The sequence below is a fragment of the Phoenix dactylifera genome, chromosome 15, assembly GCF_051530095.1.
Source record: "Phoenix dactylifera cultivar Ajwa chromosome 15, Ajwa_hap1_PhDact_Kaust_v1.1, whole genome shotgun sequence".
Taxonomy (NCBI): domain Eukaryota; kingdom Viridiplantae; phylum Streptophyta; class Magnoliopsida; order Arecales; family Arecaceae; genus Phoenix; species Phoenix dactylifera.
The window spans coordinates 6535863-6557560 of NC_143204.1; positions in this window are offsets into that span (position 1 = coordinate 6535863).

The following is a 21698-nucleotide window of genomic DNA, read 5'->3' on the forward strand; positions in this document are numbered from 1 at the left end:
GATAAGCAGCAAATGATGAAACACAATGCCTTTATTGATATATATCGAGTGTCAAAGTACATGATTTGGAGGATTACAAAGAGAAACCCATCAAATAATTGGCTTATAGGGCATCTACTCTTTCAATCACCAATTACTAAATTCTCACTGGAGTGACTTTCAGCCGCTTCTTTCCAAGAGCCTAATTGAGCTCGAAAATCCTAAGGCCAACGTCTAATTGATTTTAATTTAATTTGGCTTAGGATATGAATGCAAGGTGATGATTTTTGGGTTAAGAACAGGTAATGACTTCCCAACCTTATCTTTTTAATGAGTTTTGCCCTTAAATTATTTTATGCAAATGCTTAATACTAAATGCAGCAAATAATCAATAATTTTTTTTAAAGTTTATGCAATGTCATTAGGTTGTACTGATTAAATGAGCAAGCAATTTTTTTATTATTTTTATTATGTTTTTTTATTTTTTTATTTTTAATTTTTATATAGCAATAACTTGAATGTAAACTAAACACAATCCTTATGCGTCAGTCAATCTCCGAATGCCCATTAAATAAGCTCTGGAGATTACTCCGTGAGGAGTCCCAATAGAGGTATGATAATCTCGGGGGATTGCACCCTATCAATTACTAGCAAAAATAAAAAAAAAATTAATTTTTTTTGATTTAATTAATTAATTTTTTTAAACTTTTTTTATTTAAATTTCAAATTTTGAATCTCAGAATTCAACTTTTGAATTTAAATTTGAATTTTTGAATTTTGGAATTTTTTTCAAAATTTTTTTAATTTTTTCTTTGAATTTTAATTTTTTTTACCTTTTTTAAAAAAAACTTTAAATATCGAATTTCAAATTTCAGAATTTAATAACTACTAAATTATTAACTAGAAATTATCAAAATAAGAAAAATTAATAAAAATAAAAATAAAAACTTACTACCGGAGTGTGTTCACTCCGGGCATCCAAAATCCGATTTGATCTTTGTGATCATTCTTGCTTCTCGATTTGCCTTTCCGGCAACGGCACCAAAATTATGTTCGTCTGATTTCTGTTTACGTAAAAATATGCTAAACAGATCATTGTTAGAACCGACAAACAAAGTTTAAATTTAATTTACTCTTACCTATTCTACTCGAAGAATAGCGGTTGTAAGAGGTCGATCCACAGGAAGGCAGTTGGAGTTGCATAAAAATTAGAACGTTCACTCGGATTCGAAATCGATTCTTGAATAACAAAGAAAAAACATTACTTCGAGGATGTTTGAATGATTCTCTGGGCTACCAGAGAATGTTTTCTACTTTTAAATTGACAAAAAGACAAGTATTTAAAAAAAACATTTATATATTTAACTAATCAAAGAAAGCCTTTGGCATAAATTAAAATGGATGAAAACAACGCTAGGAAAATTGCAGACTGGAATATAGATTGCATGAAAGAGGATTTAATGTATTGCAGAACAGAAATTAAAATTGCAGAATAAATATAACTTTCTACCCAAATAAACTCTCAAAAATTAGAACTCAAAACAAAACCTAAAATAAAACTAAAAATAAGAACAAAATGCTCTCAAACTCAAAATATAACTTCTTAATTAAAACTTTCAATTAAAGTACAACTAAAAATACATTGCTCTCATAAACTCAAGCTAAAGAAAAACATTGCTCTCATAAATAAAAAAAAACAAACTCAAACAAAACTAATAAAATACTCCTCTCTTGTTTTTTTTCCTTTTTCTTTTCTTCCTAAAAACCAAGCTCCCCTGTTTCCTTGGCCAAACCGACCTCCACACTCCCCTGTTTTCCCTGTTCTTTGGCCCACCACCCAGTCGAGAGCTCCCTCCTCCTCTCGTTCTCCCCCTTCTTATAGATCGCGGGGTGCTGAAATTAGGGGAGGAATGTGTGTCATCCGGGATGCTGGGGCTGAATCGAGGTGCTAAACTGGAAGAGAGCTGGCCTGCCATTCCTTGACAATGCATCGCGGGATCGACGGAAGGGCTTGGATCACGGGATGGAATCTTGGGCTGCTTCACAGGCTGGGATCATGGCAGATTGTGGAGGAGGGGGTCGATGATCGTTGGAGACGCGGAAGCTTGATCCGTGGAGGGGGATCACGGAATGAGCTGGATTACCGGCTGCTGGCTAGCGGGCTGAAGCGGAGGCTACCGTGGGATCGTCCGGCTTGGATCACGGGAGAGGGGCTGGAGCTCACTTGGAAAGCGCCGCGGGACCACTGCTAGCATCATGGGAGGGAAGAGCTGGCTCGGGAGCTCTCGATGAGGAGGAGGCCGGACGGGATGAGTGGCTGTGAGTCGCTGGGAGCAGCGTTGAAGATGCGGAATGGAAGAGATGCGCGTGGGATGAGGCGGAGGAGCTGCAGATCCGGAAAGAGTTGGAGGTGTCGTGGACGGCGGATGGTGGCATGATCACGCCTTGCTGGAACATTGAATGGGTCATGTGCCAGTTTCTGCAATGGAATTAGATTTTGGAAGAAGGTCTGGGACTTTCTTTGCCCTCTTGAGAGGGGAGCTAGGAGACACCAAGTTCCGTCCAATCAGTCATCTAAAAAAATAGTGTGATATGTAATTTGGCTTGTAGACGGACGGACTAGGTTCGTCACGGATCATCTGTTCTGACTGGAGGTCAAGTGCAAGTCTTTCAAGTCATGGGTCACCCAGCACCTCATAGTTATGATATGGCCAAATTAGATTTGCCCAAAATTCTTTCCCAAAAGCACAAACAAAATGGACCCAATTCGGACCCGAACTCGACTCGGACCCGACCCAATCTTCAACCGGATCGGATCTGGGAAGGGATCCTTTTGAAGTCAAATTTGTACTCAATGTGCATTTTATCACTAATTTATGATAATCTGTGTCAAACCCAAATATAATATTAATCCAGTGAATTTATCATTGTTGGTTAGCAATAACACTAATTTTAGTGACATGTAGGTCGCACTTTTGTGCTCTCATCCCGGATGACACGCATTCCTCCCCTAATTTCAGCACCCCGCGATCTATAAGAAGGGGGAGAACGAGAGGAGGAGGGAGCTCTCGGCTGGGTGGTGGGCCAAAGAACAGGGAAAACAAGGGAGTGTGGAGGTCGGTTTGGCCAAGGAAACAGGGGAGCTCGATTTTTAGGAAGAAAAGAAAAAGAAAAAAAAAACAAGAGAGGAGTATTTTATTAGTTTTGTTTGAGTTTGTTTTTTTTAATTTATGAGAGCAATGTTTTTCTTTAGCTTGAGTTTATGAGAGCAATGTATTTTTTTAGTTGTACTTTAATTGAAAATTTTAATTAAGAAGTTATATTTTGAGTTTGAGAGCATTTTGTTCTTATTTTTAGTTTTATTTTAGGTTTTGTTTTGAGTTTTAATTTTTGAGAGTTTATTTGGGTAGAAAGTTATATTTATTCTACAATTTTAATTTCTGTTCTGCAATACATTAAATCCTCTTTCATGCAATCTATATTCCAGTCTGCAATTTTTCTAGCGTTGTTTTCATCCATTTTAATTTATGCCAAAGCCTTTCTTTGATTAGTTAAATATATAAATGTTTTTTTTAAATACTTGTCTTTTTGTCAATTTCAAAGTAGAAAATATTCTCTGGTAGCCCAGAGAATCATTCGAACATCCTCGAAGTAATGTTTTTTCTTTGTTATTCAAGAATCGATTTCGAATCCGAGTGAACGTTCTAATTTTTATGCAACTCCAACTGCCTTCCTGTGGATCGACCTCTTACAATCGTTATTCTTCGAGTAGAACAGGTAAGAGTAAATTAAATTTAAACTTTGTTTGTCGGTTCTAACAACGATCTGTTTAGCATATTTTTAGGTAAACAGGAATCGGACGAACAGGGGGTCGACATATTTTGAACAAGGGTCGACTCTTCAAGTTTCTCTCAGACGGTAAAAACTTTCTGTTTACTTTAAACTACACAAGGGTCGACTCATGTTTTGTGGGGGTTGACTCATTGACTGTATTCTTTGAATAAAACTTATCAGAATCAACTTAAACTTGTCCTTTTTGCTTAGGGGTTGACTCAAGTTTTTCAAATAGAAAACTTTAGACTTCATCTCTGATATCAGTGGATTAGATTATGATCATTTTCTTTTGGAACACGTCCAATGAGATGTTTGCGAAGAACTTATGATTTTGCAGTGCTTCATTCCTTCTGATTTTTCTTGATTTAGAAATCTTCACAATTAGGCCAATGTCATTAGTACACAACATGATCTCAAGTGTTTTGTAATCATCAAAATTCATCCTTTAGGGTTGACAAATTTCATCCTAAGCTACTTAAGAGTCGACCCTAAGCTTGCAACGAGTCGACCTCAGCACACTGTCGCTCATTGATGCACCTTCATGAGCGGACTACAACAAATCTCGTCGACCCATTATAGTTTCAAAGAACAGACAAGAAACCAATAAATTTATCACATCAATGAGTCAACCCATGAAATACTCGAGCTGACTCCAGAATAGCAAGAGTCGACCCATGAAATTCATAAGTCAACTCAAGTAAAACTAGAGTCAACCCCCGAAGCAGTCAAGTCGACTCCAGAATGGCCACAGTGGAAAGACAGAAAGTAGCAAATGATAGTTTGTTAAAGAGTCGACCCCTGAAAATAATGAGTCCATTCCTAAAAATCTCAAGTCGACTTCTAAACTAAAATAGCTGACTCCACCAGTACTGCAGAAGAAAGATAGAGCATAGTAAAGACAGAAGCAAGCTTTAGCTGACTCTTTTAGAATGCGAGTTGACTCCTGACAATTTTCGAATCGACTCTAGAAAATGGCGAGTCAACCTTCTTCGCCTGACAATTATAATGGCTAGCTTTTCTGCAAGTCTAAACTTCTGCTTTTATCTCACAACGGCTCTATTAATTATTTAACAGGTTGTTTAAAGATTATAAATGCATGGAAACATCAAGAAAAAGATGAGATCTCAAGCACTACAAAAAATTTTTTACTAAGAGCAAGAGAAAGAGAGAGAGAGAACTTTAACGAGCAAATTATTTAAGAGCTTTCATTATGAGCTAAAAGATCATATCCTCAACTTCTATGAGTTGGTAAAGCACCTTCAATAAAAATCAAGTAAACCAATAAAGTGTAGCTCCATTTATTTTTATGTCTTTACTATCTTAGAGTTGTATTCATTGTAACAACATTTACTTCTTTCTATTCTTTGTTGTAATAAGTTTTAGAAATTTAAACTTGGAGAAAGGTCCATCCCAATCTGTAATAGGATTGTATTGAGCCTGAGATAGGCTCGAGATAGATTTTGTTTGATTGCTTGAAAAATCAACTGGGTTAATTGTGAATCCCAAAAATAATTGTTAAAGATTTTGACTGATTGACCTAAAAAATCAATTAAATTTGGTTGCGAACCTAAAAAATAACTGGGTTGTAATATAGGTTATAGATTATAGTGAAATTTCATAAAAGTCTTGGATAGCAGATGTAGGTGCAGAATTGGCACCAAACCACTATAAATTTTTTGTTTTTATCTTGCCTGCTTTAATTTCTTGTTAAATTCAATATTCATATATCGAGCATTTATTTTTGTTGCATTATTAATTAAATTTTTTGAAAAATTCAATTCATCCCCCCCTGGGTTATATAGCTAGTGATATCAAACCCTAGTATTGACCTAACCATTAAGAGTTAAAGATTTATGGCAACCTCGTTGGTACCTCTTCCCTTGAGGGTTAGTCCATGAAGTGACCGCCTCTGTTTAATGGCACCAACTACTCTTTTTGGAAAGCTCGCTTGTGCATTTTTATTAAAGCACTAGACTATGACATATAGAGTGTCATTGTTAATGGACCTCACACATCCACAAAGATTATTGGTGGTGTCTCTTCACAAACCTGAAGAAAAATTGGATGAATTTGATAAGAAGATGGCACAGCTAATGCTAAGGCCATGAATCTTTTATTTTGTTCCTTAGATGCTAACGAATTTAATCATATTTTAACTTGTTTATGTGCTAAAAATAGGCTGGAAGTAATGCCCGAAGGCACTAAGTAGGTTAAAGAATCAAAAATCAATATCCTTATACATAAATATGAGCTTTTCAAAATGGAATCCATTAAATCTATCTCTAACATGTTTACTTGTTTTACAAATATTCTAAATGGTCCCAAATATCTTGGAAAATTATATACTAATTGTGATTTGGTAAGAAAAATTTTTAAGTCATTGTTGAGAGCTTGGGAAACCAAAGTCACTACCTTTTAGAAAATAAAAGACCTTAATGCCCATCCTCTAGAAGAACTATTGGGTTTGCTAATGACTCATGATCTACCCATGAAGCAGAATCTAGAAGAAGATGAATCAAAGAAAAGAAGGACCATTACTCTCAAATCTATTGCTCAACAAAGAAGAGAGCGAAAAATTGGACAATTTAGAGGGTGATGAAGAAATGGCCCTTATGATAAGAAGATTTAGGAGGTTTATGAGGAGAATGCAAGGAAAAAGGAGAAAGCCTTTGTGTTGCCCAGTAGATACAACCCAAGAGGGGGGGTGAATTGGGTCTTTTAAAACTTTTAAGCTACTTCTAACACTTTTCAATTAATTATGCTAAGTTGTATAGTTGCACAGTGAAATTTAAACTTAGCAATAGGTTGATTTATCGAATGAGACTTGATTAAGTAAATTGAATATGCTTGCAACTAAAGGATGCGCGGATAAGAGTTAAGCAGGCAATTTATCTAGGTAAGTAAGTGAGCAAGATAGACAATGACAAAAAGCATCACAAACACAACAAACATATAGTGGTTCGGTGCACCCCAGCACCTACATTCACTCCTCAAGACCTCTTGGGAATTTCACTATAATCCTACAGATTACAGCCGGTTGTTTTACAAGCTCACAACCCCAACTTGTTGTTTTGCGAGATAACAACGAACTCGGTCGGTTTTCACAAGCTCACCGACTAGAACCAACCGATTGTTTTTCCGGGTTCACAATCAAACCCAGTTGGTTTTCCCACAGGCTCACCAACCACAACCTTACAACGATTATTTTTCGGGTTCACAATCAACCCAGTTGGTTTTCCCAAAGGCTCACCAACCACAACCTAACACCGTTGGTTTTCCCCTTTGGCTCACCAACAAACCTTAACCCCTTGATTCAATCCCTTGATTGAATCAAGTTACAAGATATTAAAACAAAGGTTTAAAACAAATCAAAGCTTCTTAAACAAGCAAATATAACAATATAAACAAATAGAGTAAAGAGAAGCCCTTAAACGAGTTTTGAAGATGAAGGAGCTCGGCTTCTTCTTTACTTGACCCTCTTCTGATTTGGCACGAAGTAGAGGATCACCGAGGCAGCACACGGATGGAGAGGAAGCTTTGGGATTCACTTGGATGCTCTTCTTCTCTCTGTTTCGCTTTGGATGGCCCTTTTGTGCTTATGGGAGATTTTCCTTGTAATCTCTTTGAAATCTCTTTCCTAAATGTTCTCTCCCACTTTCATGCCTTCTCCCCTAGCTCTCCTCTTGATTTTATAGCTTTTGATGGCGTGGAAACAAAAACTAGCCGTTAGAGACAAAAATAGAGCCGTTATGACCCGTCTGCACATTCTGACAATGTATCCGTTGGGCTCGGAGTCGACTCGCGCGATCTGGAGTCGACTCGGCTGTAGCAGGAGTCGACTCATGCTTTTCTGGAGACGACTCGGCCACTGTTCCAAATTTGAATTAATGTGCATGCCTTGTCCTAGAGTCGACTCGGACCAAACTAGAGTCGACTCGCCAATAGTTGGAGACGACTCGGGCACTTAGGGGTCGGCTCATTCTTAGAAATCCAGAGGACATACTTTCTGATTTTCTTCCTCGAGTCGACTCGGATTCTCTTGGAGTCGACTCGGCTCTTAGAGCCCGAAAACTGATCCTCTGTATTTTGGGGTCGCGCTGCCTTGGAGTCGACTCGAACTATCTTGGAGTCGACTCGCCTCTCAGAGACCAAAATACCGTCTTCTGTCTTTGGGGTTGCGCTACCTCGGAGTCGACTCGGACTTCGCGGGAGTCGACTCGGTTCTCAGTGTCTGAAATTGGCTCTCTGACTTTTTGCCTTGCTTTTCTCTGGGAGTCGACTCTCGCTTCCTTAGGAGTCGATCTGCCAACCATCGGAGTCGACTCGAGTTCTTCGGAAGTCGACTCGGCTCTCAGAGTCCAAAATAGCTTCTCTGTCTTTCTGTCTGTTATTCACTGGAGTCGACTCGTGAATGTATCGGAGTCGACTCGAGAACTATTCTTTTGAATTTTTCTTTAGAGTTTGCTCCTCCAACTTGAATACTCTAAACTTGAAACTTGGGCCAATGAAGTGTGGCTTTCTTCCAACTCTTCTTGAGAGCTTTTGAGGCCTTCTTGTATTTTTCCTATCTTTCTTCTTGCAACACAAACATTAGTATTTATACTTCAAGGTTTTGTGATCATCAAAATCAATCTTTAAATCAATCTTTGGGTCATCAGTCTCCCCCTTTTTGATGATGACAAAACTTGGAGTATATGCAGTATAAAATATATTGTGTTCTAGAAGTAATGCATAGCTATATATCTTTAAAATATACTTCAAGCATTATGAGCATATACTCAGATATTTCTCCCCCTTTTTGACAACATCAAAAAGGTTGTAAGATAATGAAACATTAAGCACAAAGATAAGACTACTCAAATATTTCTTTTTCTTATTGTACTCTGATTTGCATGTCAAATTATTGCAAGGATATGAATCATATAACTCAAGGCAATAATATTAGAATAAGATTAATGAGCATAGATCAGAGCCAATTAAGATAATTTCATAGCAGAATACATCGAATGTGATTCCAAGGATAGTTTTCAACTCAAGTGTAGATGGAATCTTTCTTAAGTTAATTCAAGAAGTACCACGAATGATATTCAAAGAAAGCACGAATGGAAATCTAACCTCTCTTCAATAATAAGTATGAAAGCTCGTTCATTTAAGATCTTTTGCCCAATATATTAAGTATTTTATCAACATGAGAGCAATTTAATTAATTTTCAGAGTATAAGTGCAAAACTCATATACTTGAAAAACATATCATCATGTTGGATCATTAATTCTTAATGACTTCAAAGTTCTTTATGATAATAAGAACAGTGGGGCACAAATACCAAAATATGCAATTTTTGATACATCTTAGAGCTCATTTAAAGACTTTCTTTTATTTCTTTAGAAAATAAGCACAATTTGATACATAAAAAATATGAATTGGCATAAAATTTGAAGTTCTAAAGAGCAAGCCAATTAGGACTCATTACTGAATTTCAAAATAGATTTTCTAAAAGATACTCAAGCAAATTCAACATATCATACTCCCCCTTTTTTATTAAATTAGAGGCTCTTAAGATCAACTATTTGAATTGCAATTTGGTTCATGATTTATGCATAAGATATATTAACCAAATAACAAGCCTCAAGGTGTATCATAAAGATTTTCAGATTAAATTTTAGATGATGCATATTGGAGAGCATTAGGATCACTTTTCATTTAGTATGCTTTCTCTCTCCTTTAGTTATAGATTTATGCGATTAAGTTCCATAAGATCTCTCCTTCTGAGATTTAATTTCTCCCCCTCAATTGATCATTCCATTTAAGAGTTTAGAATTTGAAGATAATGTTCAGTAAAATTATCAATCTAAAAAAAAAATATTTTCTATAAGTTTCAGCTTATTTTCATAAGACTCAATGTTTGAGATAAGACAACCTTTATAGAACTCATCTCAAGGTATAAACTCATTATATAATTAAAGCAAGTCTTGCAATATAAGGAGGTTCATTAAAATCAATCCATAAAAAGATACTGAATATCTAAAGCTCCCCCTCAAAAGATGCATTCTTCTTTAATCATTCTTTTCTATTGTTGAATTTCAGATTTTAATGATAAACGTGAATAAGACTGAAATTCTATGATATCGAGAATGTAGAGTAATCTAGTATTATTCAAAATTTGTGGCAATTACTCTTTCTAATCCTTCAAGAACAAGTTATGCTTTCTCTTAATCTTAGAGAAAATGTATAGAAATATTAAACAGAAAATGATTCATTTTAAGCTCAGTTTCTTTCAAAAGCATTTACATTTTCTTTCTTTTAGAATCATTTGAGTGAGCTGAAATATTTCTAGCTTTAAGATCATTCACTCTATATATATTCTGATGGAAGTCTTGAAGAATGTAGGAGAGAAAAACATATAGATGATCATTGAGGTATATAGATTTATAGAACTCAATTACTTAATCACAGTTTTTCAGCAATGTATACATGAAACACAATAAATCCCTTTTTAATATCAAAATAAAATTATATATTTAGAAATTTTTATTTGCAATCAAGATCATCGAAAGACACATCATTTGGACCAATATTGGTACACTGTAAGGATAAGAAATGATATGTTTCAGATGCGTATCGGGGCAAACAATCAAGGCATCAGAATTATTCTATTTTTTTTAAACTGTAGTTTTTATCTAGGAATCATATTGAGTTTAAGCTTTTATACAAAATCAGATTCTGAATTTTATAAAGATTTTCAATAGAGGCTTTTAAATCATGATTTGAGATATGTATCTTTCACATTGAAGCTCATCTTAAATCACTAAGATTGAAAACACATATTTCAATAACATTAGAGCACTTTCAGAATCTTTATATTTAATATTGAGTTTCGATACACAATGGAGGATATTTTAATAAGTATTAGGACATTATGTATCAAAGTTAGGCAAGCAGAAAGATAGATCAAGATCAATTCATTTTGTCTAAATAGAAGTATCCTTCTCTTCTTCTTTTTGTAAATCTATTTAACTTCCAAAGATAATCGTGAATGATAAAACTGAAATTTCTTCTTAATATTACTTAAAAACTTTATGTAGTATTTCAAACATTCAAGCATTGGAACACAAGTTAGTTTGAGGCAAGGGTGAAGCAAAAACTTGTGAGCAAAGTTAAGACATATTCCAATCAACTTATCCAAGCATGGAGCATTACAAAATATTGAGAACCCATAATTCAAGACATCATGCCATATGCAAAATAGATTATGTGTTAAGTCATGCATTGAAATATTAAGAATAAGCATGTCAAGGACCAAAATCAATTCTTTTCAAATAAACTCCCCTTATTTAAATATAATCTTGCACTGATTTCATTCTTAAAGTGTGTTTCCAAGTAATTAAAGCTTGACTTGATTCTTCTTATACTTTCATTTACTTTGTCATTCATTTTTACTTTCTTGTGCTCTATTCTCTATTTGCTCCCTATCCGGTGGAGTTGGAAGGGGCACGAGGTACTACCACTAGCCTCCCTCTTGTGCCGTCCCTAATATGCCCTATACCGAATAGTTGGGTCAAATAGTGCCGGGTACTACCACTAGCCTCCCCATTGGCACCATCCCTATGATGAGCAACATAGAAAGGTTAAAATGTTCACTTCAAACTCTCCCTGTTTGAGTGTAATTAATTATCGATTTTATCCCTTTCACAAGTCTCATAAATGTGCCAAATATATTATGCCTGTTTTGCTTTTCCTTAAGATAAGTATTTGCCTTTACTTAGATTTTACTTCTCTTGAATAATATCCATTATCTTTTCTTTATCTCTCTTTCTTTTTGTTATTCTCAAGTAATTTACTTGAAAGAACAGAATAAAGAAATAATCTTATGTATCATATAGATGTTGTTGCCCAGATAGACAACCCAAGAGGGGGGGTGAATTGGGTTTTAAAATAATCTTACAATTTAAAACGATGTGGATGACTAATTAAAGCTATTGCAAGTTGTTTGATTAATTGCTATGTGCTGTGAGTGATATGAGAGTAAGAGAAAGAGAGACAATCAATCACAAACACCAAGTTTTATAGCGGTTCGGAGCTAACCCTTGCTCCTACGTCCACTCCCCAAATCTCACTTGGGAATTCACTATAACCCCTTGGATTACAGCCGGTTGTTTTCCAAGCTCACAACCAAACTTGTTGTTTTACGAGCTCACAACGAACTCGGTCGGTTTTCCCAGGCTCACCGACTAGAACCAACCCCGATTGTTTTTCCGGGATCACAATCGAACCCTTACACGTTAGTTTTACACTCGGCTCACCAACCAACCTCTATACCCTTGATTCAATCCCCCGATTGAACCAAGCAAAGACAATGTGTAGATGAAAAGAACAAACAGAAAAATACAGCTTCTCAAAAGCAGATAAATGGCAATATGAACAATAACGAAGTTAAGAGCCCTCAAACGCTTTTAAGTTGGAGAAGAGGAAGGGCTTCTTGAACTTCGGGTCTCCTCTTGAATGTGTAGTCGACTTGAATGCAGGAGGAGGCTCTTTCAATGTTGGGAAGAAGTAGGTGGATGCAGTTAATGCTGCTCTTCCCTCTTTTTCGTTGAAGAACAAGTTGCAGAGATTGAAAGCTTGATTACTTGGAGTGGAATGGTTGTTCTCTCCTTTGCTACAGTCCTCTGTGGCTATTTAAACCAACCCCCACGGAAACTAGCCGTTAGAGAGCTTTTTCTGCTCGTTCTGCACACTCTGTACACCCTGACAATGTGTCCGTTGGTGGGTTGGAGTCGACTCGCGCGATCAGGAGTCGACTCGGCTGTAGCGGGAGTCGACTCATGCTTTTCTAGAGTCGACTCGGCAACTGTTTCGGATTTGAATTAAAGTAGCCTCTTAGACTGGGAGTCGACTCGTCTTGACCTGGAGTCGACTCGCCAACTTCTGGAGCTGACTTGGCTTTCTCGGAGTCGGCTCATCCCATGGAGTCCGTGGACCTATTTTTGAATTTGGTCCACTCGAGTCGACTCGACAATCCTGGGAGTCGACCCGGCGCTCAGAGCCCGAACTCCCTATCTTCTGTCTTTTGCCTCGTCCAGTCTTGGAGTCGACTCGAACTTCCCCGGAGTCGACTCGGCTCTCAGTTTCCGAAACACTGTCTTCTGTCTTTTTGATGTAGAGCTGCCTTGGAGTCGACTCTAGCTGTCTGGGAGTCGACTCGAATCTCAGAGACAGTAAATTGGTCTTCTGTCTTCTTTGTGGTCGCGGAGTCTCGGAGTCGACTCGCATATTGCGGGAGTCGACTCGAATCTCAGAGTTCGAAAAACGTTCTCTGACTTTTTCCTTGTGTTCCTCTGAGAGTCGACTCTCACTTTCTTTGAAGTCGACTTGCCAACCATCGGAGTCGACTCGCGTTCCACTGGAGTCGACTCGAATCTCAGACCCGAAAACTGCTCTCTGACTTTTCTGCCTGTGGCTCCTTGGAGTCGACTCTTGCTACCCTGGAGTCGACTCGGTGAACATCGGAGTCGACTTGCGCACTTCAGGAGTCGACTCACTGACAGGTTTTGAGTTGATGCTTTCTGTTCGTCTGTCTGTTCTAAGTCGGAGTCGACTCGTACTTATCCGGAGTCGACTCGAGCCCGTGCCAGTGAACTTGATATGCTTGGAGTCGACTCGTGATACTCTGGAGTCGACTCGAGTCTCCGACTTTGGTTCAGGCTGACTTCTTAACTTGTCCAAAATATTATGAACCAAGTATAGAGACACTTAGACAAGATTTTCACTGAGACACTTAATTGAATTCATTAGTAAACAAGAGATATACTCAAATGCTTTGAGCTCATCAAAATCAAATAGGGTTTTAATCAATCACTCCACAATCTCCCCCTTTTTGATGATGACAAAACATTGAGTATATGTAAAGTGAATTGCTCAATAAACAATGAAATAAAATCCATAATTGAATTCAAATGTCCGGTAATTCAATTTATCCAAGCTTGAAAGGAGTGAAACAATAAATTTCGGAGTTAAAGCTCCCCCTTTCATTTGGAATTATATAAGCCTTCATATTATACAATCAATTGTTTGGCTTATATATCTTTAATGATTTAGCTTGATTAATATTCAGATTCTCCCCCTCAACATATGCATTCTACTATGTTTTGATTCTCTGAATTTTCTTTTAATGCTTTGAAGTTTTTGAACTGAATTTTTTGTTTTTAGAGGGAAAATCTGTCAATTTGTTCTTGAGTAGGATTCAGCTAATCTCCGAATATCCCTTGAATAGATTCTGGAGATTACTCCATTAGGAGCCCCAAAAGAGAGATAATGAGCCTCGAGGTACCAAATCCACTTAGAATAAATTTTGTGTGTTTTAACAATTTTTTTTATTTTCATTGATTCCTTTTACATATTTTATACATATTTCTCCCCCTTTTTGTCATCGTATCAAAAAGAAGGTAAGCACACACAATCAATGGCACAACCAATCAATCATCAAATGGCACAGAATTGAAGAAAATATGGCTACTCATTGTATTGATTTGCATGTAAATACATTTGAGAGTACAAAAAATAAGGCAAAACAATACAGTCAAAACAAAACACAAAAAGTAGCTATGGTCTCCTCGAGGATGTAGCTCCTCCTCTCGAAGATGTATCTCCTCCTCTCGAGGACGTGGCTCCTCCTCTCGAGGATGTATCTCCTCCTCTCGAGGACGTGGCTCCTCCTCTCGAGGATGTAGCTCCTCCTCTCAATCTGCTCTGCTCCATGAGGAGGGTGACTGCATCTGTAACATGCCCGAGCTGAGTGATAATGGACGAAGTGGCTCTGCTATGTGTAGTAGAGAGCTCAGTCACCGACGTCTGAAGTGCGTCCAGCTTGTCGATGAGCACATTCGACAAGCGCTCGGCCCTCTCGGTAGTGGTGTGCATGTCACGACCGATGTCCTCCCTCATCTGTCGAGTGGTGCTCGTGACCTCACTCATGCTATGAAACTGGGCCTGGAGCAAAGTCCTCATGTTGTAGATCTCTTCCCGCACATGAGCCGTCATGTCAGTCACGGCCGTCAGGGAAGGGACCAACGCTGAAGATGGAGCGGGAGAGGGAGCAGGCACCGAACCTCGGAGCTCCCGAAGCAACTCATCCCTCAGATCTCGGACTATCTCCTGCCGCAGCTCCCGGAGCTGCTCAGGAGCGATGCGGACCTCCATGGATGGTGGAGCCGAGGAGGAGGGTCCGGCGGAGGTGGTAGGAGCAGAAGTGGATGGAAAGTCTGGTAAGTCGGGAAGGTCAGAGTCTGGCTCAGGACTGGGGGAAGGTCTGGTGGTCTGTGTGGTGATGGAAGACTTCCTAACCCATGTCCCCTCTCTCTTCCGAAACCCCATCCTGTGTAGGGTCCCTGCACGCGTGCGATCAGTCCATCGCAATGCGCGAAAGGGTTCCCCCTCAGGGATAGGAATCTCGTACTCCCTAAATAACAAGGTGAAGACCATACCGTAGGGCAAAGTGAGCCTAGGTCTGTCTAGTGGCTCACACATGTATCGATATATGAGTTTGGGGAAGTTGATTGGGGTGTCATGAAGCATGTAGAACATGAGAGCTAGGTCTCTCTCAGATACAAAGTCAAATCTCCCGGTCTTAGGGAAGATGGACCTAGACAATATACTTAGGAGGATCCGCATCTCAATCGGAAGTGAGCTAGCGGATATCTCGTCTAAGGGTGACTGGGGTGGATGCCCTAGAACGGCCGTAAGGGCCTCAACCCTGTCCTCGGGATGTGTGGGAGCCACCCCTACTAGTGGAAGGTGGAGGATGTGGGCAATAAGATCCTCCGTAATGAACAGAGGGACACCGGCTACCGTGCCCTCGATACCCCCATCTCCCCGATGGACGGTACCGTAAAACTCTCTAATGAGCCCTGGATATGTGGGGAGATCTAAGGTGAGGAAGTACTCTAAGCCCTGGGCCCTAAGTCTATCACTTATAGTGAACCCTTCCCGGGAGAGATAGTCGAAGTCGACATATCTCCCGGTGGTGACGGCCTTCCCGGCTAATGGCCTCGCGGGAACCGCCCTTGGCGGGGAACGAGCCGGAGGTTGTGGCCTCGCGGGATCGTGCCGAGCCTTGGAGCGCCTCTCGGGACCGGCCTCGGGTCGGGACCTCTTCCGGACTACGGTTTTACGCGGCATAATGACCTAGAACGGGATGAAAACCTAAAGGATGGTGAAAGGTCGACGGAGAAGGCTTGGGAACGACCGGGGACGACCTAGGAAGGGAGGAAAACCCTAAGGGACGGTGAAAAATCGACGGGAAAAGGCCTTTGGGACGACCGGGGACGACCTAGGAGTCGGCTCTAGGGCTTGTGAACAGTGGCGGCTGAGAAAGAAGTGTTTTCGAAACGACAAAGTTAGGGTTAAAAAGTCGGATCCCGACTGCGAGCCGACTCCACTGAGTCGCGAGTCGACTCGACCTCGAGTCGACTCCAGAATATGCACGAGTCGACTCTCCTTATGCGCCTGTAGACCTCGACTCGACTCCCGACTATATGAGAGTCGACTCCCCCTCTGCTGCCATCTTTGCGAGTCGACTCCCGCAAATGCGCGAGTCGACTCCCCCTTAGGAGCCGACTCTGAAACTTACTCGAGTCGTCTCTAACTTTGGCACGCACCTAAAAATCATGTTATGTTCGTGCCGAATGAGGGAAAATCACTAAATTATGATCTGATTTGATGATCATTGAAAAGAAACTCTATTTTAACCACAATCTAATCATCAAAATCAACGAATCTTGTGGAAACTACCACTAGGATGGATCAATCACTCCTAATCCCCTCCTAAGCACACTAAACCTCTCTCCACTTAGGGGTTTTGTAAAAATGTCTGTTAATTGATCATCAGTACAAACAAATTGTAGTGTCACATCACCATTCAGTACATGATCTCTTATGAAGTGATGTCTTATCTCAATGTGTTTAGTTCTTGAATGCTGAATTGGATTTTTAGTTAGATTAATGGCACTTGTATTATCACAGTTAATAGGTATTTTATCTTGTTTAATGCCATAATCTTCTAATTATTGTTTGATCCACAAGATTTGAGCACAACAACTCCCGGCTGCAACATATTCAGCTTCAGCAGTAGATAATGCAACCGAGTTTTGTTTCTTGCTAAACCATGAGATTAGGTTTTCTCCTAGAAATTGACAAGACCCGCTGGTACTTTTTCTATCAAGCTTACATCCAGCGAAGTCTGAATCTGTATATCCTATTAAGTTTAGGCTAGATTCTTTAGAGTACCATAACCCTATATTCTTAGTTCCTATTAAGTATTTAAAAATTCTCTTAACCGCAACTAGATGTGATTCCTTAGGATTAGCCTGATATCTAGCACACATGCAGACACTAAACATAATATCAGGTCTACTTGCAGTAAGATATAATAAAGATCCTATCATACCTCTATACAGTTTCTGATCTACAGATTTACCTGATTCATCTTGGTCTAATTTGCATGATGAGCTCATGGGGGTGCTGATTGACTTGTTTCCCTCCATATCAAACTTCTTGAGCATCTCCTTGATATATTTGGCTTGATTGATGAAGATGCCTCCTTCAGACTGTTTGATTTGAAGCCCGAGGAAGTAGTTCAGCTCTCCCATCATGCTCATCTCAAATTCACTCTGCATCAAATCAGCAAATTCTTCGCAGAGGCGATTGTTAGTAGCACCGAAAATGATATCATCAACATAAATCTGTACTAGTAGCATATCTTGGTTTTTCTTTTTCAGAAATAGTGTTGTATCTACATTACCCCTAGAGAACTCAGGTTCTAGTAGGAATTTGCTAAGCCTCTCATACCATTCTCTAGGTGCTTGTTTTAAACCATAAAGTGCTTTGTTCAGTTTATATACATGATTAGGGTATTGATGATTTTCAAAACCAGGAGGTTGTTCTACATATACCTCCTCATTTATATACCCATTTAAAAATGCACTTTTTACATCCATTTGAAATAGTTTGAAATCCTTAGAGCATGCATATGCTAATAATAATCTAATAGCCTCAAGTCTAGCTACAGGAGCAAAGGTTTCATCAAAATCTATACCTTCTTCTTGATTATAACCCTTTGCTACTAGTCTAGCCTTATTCCTTATAACAATTCCATTTTCATTAAGTTTATTTTTATAAATCCATTTAGTACCTATAATCGGATATTCAGAAGGTCTCTCTACTAGATTCCATACCTTGTTTCTAGTAAATTGGTTTAATTCTTCTTGCATTGCATTTATCCAATTTACATCATTTTCGGCTTCTTCTATATGTTTGGGCTCAAAGTGTGAGACGAAAGCTAGATGGTTATTTAAATTCCTAAGAGATGCTCTAGTCCTAACCGGTTGAGATGGATCATCTAGAATTAGTTCCTTAGGATGCCCGTGAGCATACCTCCAAGCTTTAGTTAGCCCATGATTCACAATAGCCTCTTGGCTTGATGATGCTCCTTCAATCAATTTTTGATTATCATCTTGTAATATCATCTCATCTATCTTTTCTTCAAGAATTTCAGCATCATCATCAAAGTTAACTTTCTTACTAGAGGAGATGTCACTAGAATCATCAAATACAACATGTATAGATTCTTCTATAACTAAGGTTCTTTTATTAAAGACTCTATAGGCTTTACTAGTTGTAGAGTAACCTAAGAATATTCCCTCATCAGATTTAGAGTCAAATTTACCTAGATTATCTTTCCCATTATTATGAACAAAACACCTACATCCAAAAACATGAAAGTAATTAACTTTTGGTTTTCTGTTTTTCCAAAGTTCATAAGGTGTTTTCTTTATGATGGGTCTCAATTAAACTCTATTTAATATATGACAAGAAGTATTAATGGCTTCTCCCCAAAAGTACTTAGGGAGGTTACTTTCACATAACATAGTTCTAGCCATTTCCTCTAGAGTTCTATTTTTCCTCTCCACAACTCCATTTTGTTGTGGTGTCCTAGGTGCAGAAAAATTATGGGTTATCCCCTTTTTACTACAAAACTCATCAAATGACTGATTTTCGAATTTGGTACCATGGTCACTTCTAATGGCTATTACTGAAGTATCTCTAGCATTGGTTACTTCCTTATGAAACTTTTTAAATACTGAAAAAGCTTGATCTTTATGTGCTAAGAACATAACCCAAGTGTATCTAGAATAGTCATCTACAATAACTAGACCATATTTATTTCCACCTAGGCTAGTGGTTCTAGTTGGTCCGAATAGGTCCATGTGTAATAATTCTAGAGGTCTAGATGTAGAGACACATTTTATGGATTTAAATGAGTTCCTAGATTGTTTGCCAAATTGACATGCTTCACATATTTTGTTCTTCTCATATTTTAATTTTGGCAAACCTATCACGGAATCTCTTTTAACTAGTTTAGTTATTGTGTCCATGCTTGCATGACCTAACTTACGGTGCCATAACCAGCTAGCATCATTATCCTTAGTTTCATTAACAACTAGACATTGGTTATGTTTGGCAAGATCTTCAAAGTCTACAACATACACATTCCCACGTCTAATTCCTTTAAAAACTAAACTATTGTCATTAGGGTTTGTTATAATGCATAGTGATGGTTTAAACATAACATCATACCCTTTATCACATAATTGACTAATGCTTAATAAGTTATGCTTAAGACCATCAACATATCTAACATTATCAATAAAAGTAGAAGGGGTAATTTGAACTTTACCAATACCAATGATGTGACCTTGGTTGTTGTCTCCAAAAGTCACAGCACCTCCCTTCTTAGCTTCAAGGGTGAAAAATTGATCCTTGTCACCCGTCATGTGTCTTGAGCAGCCACTATCCAAATACCAGCAGTTTTTGTTGACCTTGGCTGCAAGACACTCCTACACAAGCAAATCATATCATCTTAGGTACCCAAGTTTTCTTGGGTCTTTCATGGTTAGTCAAGTTGGTTCCTTTTGGAACCCATACCCTTTTAATTTTCCTTTTTGTTTTACCTTTCCTAAAATTACACACATTTGCTTTATGACCTATAGTTCCACAACAAAAGCAGGTTATTTTCTTAGTTTTACTTTCTCCAGCTTTAACAAAGAAGTTACTAAGAAGTTTTTGTTTATTTCTTGGTTTATATCCTAAACCCGCTTTATTAAATACTGCTCGTTGACTATTTAGTATCATATTTAACTTTTCAGAACTATATGTAAATTTTTCAACCAAAGGTTTGTATTTGTTAAGTTCTTTAGTTAGTGTTTGATTTTCTGCTTTTAGATCATTTAGTTCTTTTGTAAGATCCTTGTTTAAGATTTGTTTATGGTTTTTAAGTTCTGAAAATTCCTTAGTTAGTTCTTCGTTATTTTTACTTAAGGTGTTAGTTTTCTTAATTAAGAGTTGGTTGCTTGTCTTAAGTTCTAGATTTTCTATGGTGATACAGTCCTTATCCTTAACTAGTTTATTGCATTTAAGTATGTATGATTGTTTAGCTATTTTTAGTTCTTTATTCTTAAGATTTATGGCCTTATATTCTATCATTAATTCATTAAATGCATCATAAAGTTCATCAAAAGAAAAATCGAGATGTGATTCAGATGTTACCTCATTTTCATTGGCCATGAAGCACAAATTGGCCTTTTCTTCTTGTTCTTCATCCGATGATGAAGATGATGCGTCGGAGTCCGATAAGGTGGTGACGAGGGCTTTCTTCTTCTTGTATTTGTTGCCCTTCTTTAGTAAGGGACACTCAGCTCTGATGTGTCCCGGTTTTTTACACTCATAGCAGCCAATCCCCTCATTTTTCCTTTCCTTACCTTTGTCCTTGCGGTAGGAATTTGAGGGGCCTCTCCTTTGATGATAGGACTTCTTGTGGTTCATGAATTTTCTGAATTTGCGCACAAGAAGAGCCTCACCATCATCTTCCTCATGTTCTTCTTCTTCACTGCTGCTACTGCAAGACAAGTCCTTGTTAGATGAAGTAGATTTAAGAGCTATTACCTTTTTCTTATGGGAGGACTCTTCCTCGTTGTGTTGCTTCATGGTTAGCTCGTGCGTCATTAGGGATCCAAGAAGCTCCTCAAGTGGTAACTTGTTCAAGTCCTTGGCTTCTTGGATTGCCGTCACTTTAGCTTACCATGATCTTGGTAGACAACGAAGGATTTTCCTGACAAGCTCACTGTTAGTATAGTTCTTGCCAAGGCTTTTTAGGCCATTGACAATGTCAGTAAACCTAGTGAACATGCATGTGATTGTTTCATTAGAATCCATTTTAAATAGTTCATACTTATGAACCAAAATATTTATTTTGGATTCTTTGACTTGATTCGTGCCCTCATGGGTCACTTCAAGTCTGTCCCAAATCTCTTTTGCAGAATTGCAAGTTGAGACCCTATTGAATTCATTTCTATCTAAGGCACAATAAAGCACATTCATAGCTTTAGAGTTTAGTTGTGCCTTTCTCATGTCATGTTCATCCCAATCCTTTTCTAGTTTGGGTACCGTGACACCCTCTACATATATGGATGGGATGTATGGCCCATTTACTACAATGGTCCACATCTCATAGTCTTGGGCTTGGATGAATATTCTCATCCTAGCCTTCCAATATGAGTAGTCGGATCCATTAAAGAATGGGGGTCTTTGGGTGGACTGACCCTCAATGTGGGAAGATCCAAATGGGGTTGTCATTTCGATCTTTTACTCTTGGGTGGAAGAGTTTGGGCTCTGATACCACTTGTTGCCCAGATAGACAACCCAAGAGGGGGGGTGAATTGGGTTTTAAAATAATCTTACAATTTAAAACGATGTGGATGACTAATTAAAGCTATTGCAAGTTGTTCGATTAATTGCTATGTGCTGTGAGTGATATGAGAGTAAGAGAAAGAGA